At 33.2% G+C, this 8,785-nt stretch overlaps 1 pseudogene; it reads right to left on the reverse strand.

Moving 5' to 3' along the window:
• The window catches only part of LOC107613109, a 9,206-nt pseudogene extending 3,414 nt beyond the window's left edge, over window positions 1-5,792 (reverse strand).

The raw sequence follows: 8,785 nt of genomic DNA on the forward strand, positions 1-8,785 counted from the left end.
TCGACCGAAAATTTTGCATTAATTGTAAAATTATCCCGGGAGAGAGCTTGACAACACAACATAAAGTGCTCGTCATGGATTTCCGCGTTGAGCAAAAGTTGAGGAAAAGACATTATACGAAGAACCCAAGGACGAGGTGGTGGCGGATGAAAGGTGAGGAACAAAGAAGCTTCCTAAGACGGGTAGGAGAAAAGGTAAAGTGGGATGGAAATGGAAGTGCGGAAGAGATGTGGAGGGAAATGGCAGAAGTTATTAGAAGAACAGCAAAAGAAAGCTTTGGTGAATTTAAAGGAATAGGACCAAGAGACAAGGAGTCCTGGTAGTGGAATGCTAGTGTACAAAAAAGATAAAGATAAAAAGGGAGTACTTTAAAGAGTGGTCTTTATACCGCAACGCAGATAACTGGGAAAAATATAAGGCGGCTAAGAAAGAGACAAAAGTGGCTGTAAGTGAAGAAAGAACAAGAGAATATGAGGGTCTCTACCAGTCATTGGACACAAAAGAAGGAAAAAAAGGTATATATAGAATCGCAAAGAGCCATGAAAGATGAACGAGAGATTTGGATCAGGTTAAGTGCATAAAGGATAAGGATGGATAGGTGTTGGCTCAAGAGGAGACGATTAAGGAAAGGTGGCAGAGCTACTTCTACGAGTTATTTAATGAGGGACAGAAAACTCTTCCGAGCCTTGGTCGATTATGCACAAGGGAAGAAGATAAAAACTTTGACTACTATCGAAGAATTTGAGACTTTGAGGTAAAAGAGGCTCTAAAGCAGATGAAAAATGGCAGGGCAGTAGGACCTGATAATATCCCGATTGAGGTTTGGAAGGGTCTTGGAGAAAAAGGCATCAACTGGTTAACCAAGCTTTTTAATGAGATTTTAAGGTTAAAGAAGATGCCTGATGAGTGGAGAAAAAGCAGCTTGGTACCTATCTACAAGAATAAGGGGGATATACAAAGTTGCAGAAACTATAGAGGGATCAAGCTTATGAGTCATACCATGAAGTTTTGGGAAAGGGTGATAGAACGGAGGTTGAGAAAAGAGACACAAGTAACAGAGAGCCAATTTGAATTCATGCCAGGCAGATCTACCACTGAAGCGGTATACCTTTTAAGAAGGATGATGGAAAGGTATCGTAGTAATAAAAGGGATCTACATATGGTGTTTATTGACTTGGAAAAAGCGTATGATAGGGTACCAAGGGAGGTCTTATGGAATGTTTTAGAAAAGAGGAGGGTAAGGATCTCATATATTCGTGCAATTAAAGACATGTATGATGGGGTCACAACTAGTGTGAAGACTCAAGGTGGTGTGACAGAGGAATTTCCTATTGGTATAGGATTACACCAAGGATCATCCTTAAGTCCATACCTTTTCACATTAGTCTTGGAAGTACTCACAGAGCACATCCAAGAGCCTGTGCCATGGTGCATGCTTTTTGCCGATGATATCGCCCTTATGGGAGAATCAAGGGAAGACCTAAATAAGAAGTTGGAGTTATAGAGAGAAGCCTTAGAAGTGTATGGTCTGCGTATAAGCCGTAGCAAAACAGAATATATCGAATGTAAGTTCAGTCCGAGAAGGGAAAACCCTAATATAGAGGTGAAGATTGGAGAAAACACCCTACGAAAAGTTAAAAGTTTTAGGTATCTTGGGTGCATCATACAGGATAATGGAGAGATTGAACAGGATGTAAATCATAGGATCCAAGCAGGGCGGTCAAAATGGCGGAGTGCATCTGGTTTTATATGCGACAAAAAAGTGCCTTTAAAACTTAAAGGTAAATTCTATCGCACCGCTATAAGACCGGCTATGCTTTATGGTACGGAGTGTTGGGCAGCTAAAGGGGAGCACGAACATAAGTTGAGTGTGGCAGAGATGAAGATGTTAAGATGGATGAGTGGTCATACGCGATTGGATAAAATAAGGAATAAAGATATAAGGAAGAGAGTTGGAGTAGCACCAATTGTGGAAAAAATGGTTGAATCGCATCTTAGGTGGTTTGGACATGTGAGAAGAAGACCGATAAAACATCCAATCAGGAGGGTGGATGAGATGGAAGATGGACAAGGGGCGAAAGGTAGAGGAAGACCTAAGAAGACCATCCATGAGGTGGTCAAACGAGATCTACATGTAAATGGTCTCTCTATAGACATGACACATGACAGAACACAATGACATCGTTTGATTCATATAGCCGACCCCACTTAGTGAGACAAAACTTTGTTGTTGTTGTTGTTGTTATTGTATTTAATTTATTACCCCGAAAGTACGTAGTAGATATTGTGAACCGAAAATAGTATAAACTATAAAGTGAAGTGAATATACCTCCAAGGGTAGGGTTGCAACAAGAGGGGCAATATTCTCTGATGTAAGAGACACTCCTGTTGGAACAAATATAGTCTTAACCTGAAATACTCACTTTGTTAAATTAAAATTAATATCTTCAGTATGTAAATTATAAATTTTTAAATGCAAGAAACAATAACAAAATACATATATAATTATTTGATCAACAGAAACATGATATACAAAAATAGATCTACTGATGTTAGTTGTGGGAGCGTTTGCATAGGGAAAAAAAAAGTTTTAGTATATATATACTATATATCCATGTAGATAATGCCCTATTATAATAATCAGTTTATTCCGACATTTAAAGAAAATTTACTTATGTGAAACAGTAATTTATGTTATTAAATATCAATAGCACACAATGATAAAATTTAGAGAAAATTTTATCTTTTTCTTTTGAGAGATGTTAAAATGATGAAATTTTTATAAATAACAATTTATTTTTCTTAGAAAATAGATAAAGTTAACACAAAATTTAAAATAGATTAAAGAGGGATTTTTTAAAAGTTATAAGAGAAAAAAATATACATTTTATAAATAGAAGAGATCAGAGTGTCATTTTAGCATCTCTCAAAAAAGAAGAGTAGAATTTTTTCTAAAATTTATGTATCATATAATTAAATTAATCGAACATTTATATCGAAGAAAGAAAATCCAATAAATGAAAGGAAAATAAGTAAAAGAGAACATGTCACTTCACTCCAATAAATTGGTTAAAACTCTATTTTTAGTATAGATAGATAGATAGATAGATAGATTAAGCCATAAGTAAAAAATAAATAAATAAATAAAATCCTCATTTTTATCACCTTGTCCCAGTTCTCTTCAATTTCAATTCCTCCACACTCTGAAAAGCTTATGCTGTACCCTAGTCTGTCGGAGACAATGTTGAGGTAAAACTCTTCATTGTGTGGGATGAAAGGTTCAACAATAAAAGTTGTTATAGGTCCTTTGCATCCACCCATCTCAACCTACAATAAAAGGGGAAAATATAATCTGATGGGGAAAAAATTACCACAAAACTTTAGTTCGTACGCAATTTATCGCTAAACTCTTAAAATATATAATTTAATTTCTCTGAAATATTTAATTGTGTTAAAAATATTTTTTTCTGTTTTTTTTCCTAAATTATCCTTCTATTAATAGAGAATCGTGCTAATAAAACACCACGAGAAATATTAAAGTTTTTAAAAATTAACTTGAAATATATAAATTGAGGAGGCCAAATTGCAAATTAAAATTTTTTGAAAGTTCAAAAGATACACTCAAATTGTACTAAATTTCAATTTCTTTATATAAAAACAAAATGAAAAGGGCATTATTAGTACCCTTGTATATATCGACAGCGTCTCATACCCTTGTATTACCCCGTTTTGGCTAATAATACTATGCTTTAGCCATTAAAACATAATATTTAAATTTATAAAGTGAGAATAAATTGGATTTTTCTCTAGTTGGATTAATGACTTGTGGAGGACAGAGGAGATAAGAATTAAGTACTTGTTTTCCAAGACGGTCATTCACAAAAGAAGCAACTTGTGGCAAATCCAAATTTAAGGCCACCAAGCCACTTTTGCCACGCTTTCCAAACAGCATGTCAGGTTTCACAACCAACTTTGAAGATGAAAGCCACGGTTCCTTCTCTGCCAACTCATTAAAATCCGTGTACTTTGTAACCTGATGAAATAAAATTACACACAACAGACGAATTCATTATTATTGTATGGTGCATTGGTGCAGATCATTAATACGGAAAGATGAACTTTTCCACGGCTATCCATATTACAGATTCTTAATACAGCTTTAGAACACGAAAAACAAAATTGCTCTGTACTAAAAATGTCATATGTTGTTGACTAATAAGGAAGATGTAATCTTAGTCCTTGTGTGCTTCAGATCTCACAATGTCAAAGATATAATCATGTTTCTTTAATTCGCTTAAAACTTTTGAAATAAGTGATACTATGACATAATATTAAAGTATTATGATCTAAAAGAAGTTCTTACATAAAAAGACATATTAAAAATATAGTTATTTATATATTTTTTCTATTAATTTAATTTTTTAAGATAAATAATATTATGACACACACCAAGTAACAATATTATTTACAATACTAAAAGTCGACAGTAACAAAGACCTGTTCTATTAAAATTTTACTATAAATTAGTTAATGGTTTATAAGCCAATAAAATAAATCCAGATTACTTGCTACAACGTTCTAGAACAAGAAATGTGTTTCAGATATTAGGTATCTTTGTTTTTATTCTAAAAAACATTATTTTATAAAGTTTTTTCATATAAGTAAAAAAGTTCTAAAATTTATATTTTTGTTTTTTGATAAATTTATACAAAAAGATAGAAAATTTTAGTCATTTCATGAAATTTATGTTAATATTTTAAATCTTTCAAAGTTGATTTTTGTCAATCCGTAAAAACTGAAATAAGTAAGCATAGATATGACAAAATTGACATAACATATTGACCTTAAACAAAAACAGGGTCTTATTGTTTTCCAGGACAACGGAAGCTAACAAAACTTCTAATGTAGCTTCAACTTGTTGATAAAGTATATTGTTATTACAGACATAACAACAACAATAAAACCTTTGTCAAATGAAATCATTGCACATGATCATAAAAAAGATTAGAGAAGTCAAGAAGTATATACGATGAGAAACGGTAAATCTCGTGTTATGGAGAAAAAATCCACTGAACAAATAGCAACGGTTTTGCAACTGCTGCAAAATCAGTTATCTGATTTGCTACAATTGTGCCAGCGGTTTATTAGAATTGCCGCAAAATCAAATTCCCACCCCTAACTCACAACGCTTCTAAAACTGTTGGTATGTCATTTTGCGGCGGTTTAAAATCGCCGCTATTTGACGTGTCTCTTGTAATGGATTAAAATCAACAGATGAAATTAAGTCACTAATAATTTATGAATAATTATAATTAAACTACAATAAAAAATTATATTATAATAAACTTCCAACATTGCTTACTTGTATAGATTTGATGGGCAACTCCTTGCCAGAGAGTCTCTTGAAGTGTTCCTTCAACAACCTTTTAGAGTCATACTCTCTGATCTTCTTTCGTGCCATTTTCGCTTCTCAAAATATGCAATAATTTACTTCAAGAAAAAACACAAAACAATTAAGATAAAAAAAAAAAGTCAGCTTCAGGAACATGAGAATTCTAAGTCAAATCATGTTCCTATGAAATGACTTAGATCACATGTAACATAGTACTTGTTAGTTGTTACACAATAATCAAGCATGAAAAATGGAAGACGTTGAAAAGAGAGGTGATGAGTGTAATTACCGTTAAGAAAAGGGAATGGATCGAATGGGGAATAAAAGGGCAAGGAAGAAGTTAGATCCAATGCTGGGATTGGAGAAGTTGTGTGAAGTTATATACTATACATGAATGTAGCAGCACGAGAAAAATGAGCAAAAAGAAGAGGAGCACGAGGGGTAGAAAAGGTATATTATAATATTGTGGTATTTAATATTTATTACTATAATAATCACTCGTGCTTCTCACGGAATGATGAAACGGGCAATGTACAAATCAAACTCAAATTTTTTTTTTAAATTTTATTTATTTGTATTTTACCAAAAATCCTAAACTATAATATAGTTATCATAAATAAGATATTTTTCTCATATATATAAGATTAAGTTGATATTGGTTTCTATAATTTAGGTCGAAATTTTTTTTATTTTTAATTTTTTTTAATACAAAATCGTCCCTAATATTTAATTTAGTTTTAAAATCGTTCTTTTAGACAGATTAATCTTTTAAATGACAAAAATACCTCTCTCTCTTTTCACCATCATCATCATCGTTTCTCTCTTTTCACCACCACCGTCACCCCACCCACTACCACCCCATCACCATCTGTTCATGAATCTAACAAAAAATTCCAACCTTCAACAACTTTAAATAAATTAAAATAAAAACAACAATTTATCTCCAAAATCATCATCATTAACAACAAATAAAAAAATCATCATCGTAATATAGAACCAAATTTGGTGTAACTTCAACAGTGTTTCTGTCTCTCACATGGATTCAGATGCATCCCAGACCCCAACCGGCAATTCCATAATACAATTAGTGCAAATCTAACAACTTCAACATCTTAACAAATAACACAGCAATCACACCTTAAGAAAAGAGATGTCAAACAATGATGAGCCCTGCCATAATTAGGATCCAACCTCACGCCCTACCATGATTTGAGGCTTGTTCCTAATGCGTTGGGTATCAAAATCAAAATCAAAGTCTTGAAGATCTTACTATAAAGAGCTTTACACTTAAGTTCGTAAATCAAAGGTGATGAAGTATTATGACCTCTAAAAATAAAAATATGTACATAGATATATATGAAAAGAAGCTTAACAAGGAGTCTTGAAGAAAAGTGGAACAAAACAAACCTCGAAAGTCGCATCACACTCGAAACAGTTAAAAATAAAACGCGTAGATAATAGTGAAATCGAAGAAACATGAGACATATGGAATAAGAGTTTCAAAAAAAAAAATACATATTAACAAGTTCCAGATTCGACCTGCGAAACAAAGGCCGGCTAGAGCATATATACAAATATACAATCCAAAACATATTCAAAATATAAATCCTGTTTCTACGAAATTAACCTCTAAAAGAGACAAAATACAAGTTATACAAAGTGGAGAATATGTACATATCTAATTATCTATATACTAAGTACAAACTACAGCTCCCTAAAATAAATCTTTGCTTGCATAAGAGTCTCCAGCAACGCTCAACGAGGTGCCTCACGTCTTGCATCTAAAAAACAACAGAATATGTATGGAATAAAAATCGGGGGTTCTCAGTATGGTAAAGGTGCCCGTATAGATAATATATAAGGTCCCAGGAAGCCAGAGATATTCCAATAGTTTAAATCCAATCCTAGAGTTCTCATTAAGCCAGAAATAAGATGACTATATCTAAGGATTCTAGTCTAACTCAGCTCTCTACATACCTCCTATTCACCAAGTGGAACAACCCTCAACGTCACCTCTGCTAGCATAAGGGATCTCTCAGAAATAAACACAAGCAAGACAAACAAGAAAAACACAGATATAGATAGCAGATACAGCAAATAGGCCAAGTAGCAGTTAATTACAGTTAAGCAAATAGGTAAGCCAAAACAAATGCATATTCAAACAAAATATACAAGTGCATATGATGCATGTCTGCGCTACGAGCGATGAGTCTCATCTGTCAGTTATACAGCCAAACCTGACATATGTAGTAGCAAATCCTGGATAGGAATACCATAACATGGAGCAAGTAGGACAAAACCGCAATCCTTGCATCTTACCCGCGTAACTTGAAACAAGGGGGACAACCTCAACCCTTGCCTCTTACCCAGGCGGTATTACAATTCTCGATCCGAAGCAAATGTGACAAAACTAACCCTTGCATCTTACTCGATGTCTCGAACCTTTAGCCGTAGCAAGTGGACAACGCCACTGCATCTTACCCGGTGGTATATCTCAATCAGATTAAATTTTTATTTTAAATTCTATTTTCCATATCATTTCAATTTATTCAAAAAGAAGTAATTAAAATCAATCCTCAGCATTCATAGATATACTTCCAGACTCTTTCCTCCTCATAATCATTTCTCAATATCATACTTTATAATCATCTTTTTCAATTTACTATCTCAACCCCTCAAATCTCATCCATAACCCTTCTACCCTCTATTTCACCAACTCTAGACTTATAACATGGTTTAAAAGGCTAGAAGAATGATCGAGAGCACACAAATTTCATTTCAGCCAAAACAAAATGTCACGTATGCAAACTAGTGTTGTGTATGCGAGTATGTCAAAAAGGCCAATGTCACGTGCATAGCTATCTTCTGCGTATGTGAGTGTATGGGCAGAGCCCAATACTCGCATTGCGTGACACTGTCGTGTACGCAAGCATATCAATTTTGCCAAAAAGTCGTTAAGTTCAGAAAATTAGTTTTTCACACCAAACTTTCAACGCGCATAACATTTTTGTTAAAAATCATTTTCAGTCTATTCTTCGAACGTTACAAACTCCACGGTTCCAATTTTCAATCAAAACAAGTTTCACAAGTTTTGGAGGTCCGGAAGACAAGTTATCACCTAGCGAAATTAGTCTAAAAATAAGTGTGTATTTGGATTATAGTTTATAAACGGGAGTTTGCATAAAATTGATTTTACAAACTTGATTTTTATCAAAAGTAAGTTTGTGTTAAAGTGATTTATGTTTGGTAATCTTTATATCAAAATGGATTATAGTAAAGTAAATGTTGTTTAGATTATACTACTCAAAATTACTTTTAGATAAAAAATTACTAAAATAGACATCAACTTAAATAAATTTTTTATATTATCCTATCATTTTAATTTAGATATTC

Source organism: Arachis ipaensis, chromosome B08 (assembly GCF_000816755.2).
Source record: "Arachis ipaensis cultivar K30076 chromosome B08, Araip1.1, whole genome shotgun sequence".
In the NCBI taxonomy this organism is placed as follows: domain Eukaryota; kingdom Viridiplantae; phylum Streptophyta; class Magnoliopsida; order Fabales; family Fabaceae; genus Arachis; species Arachis ipaensis.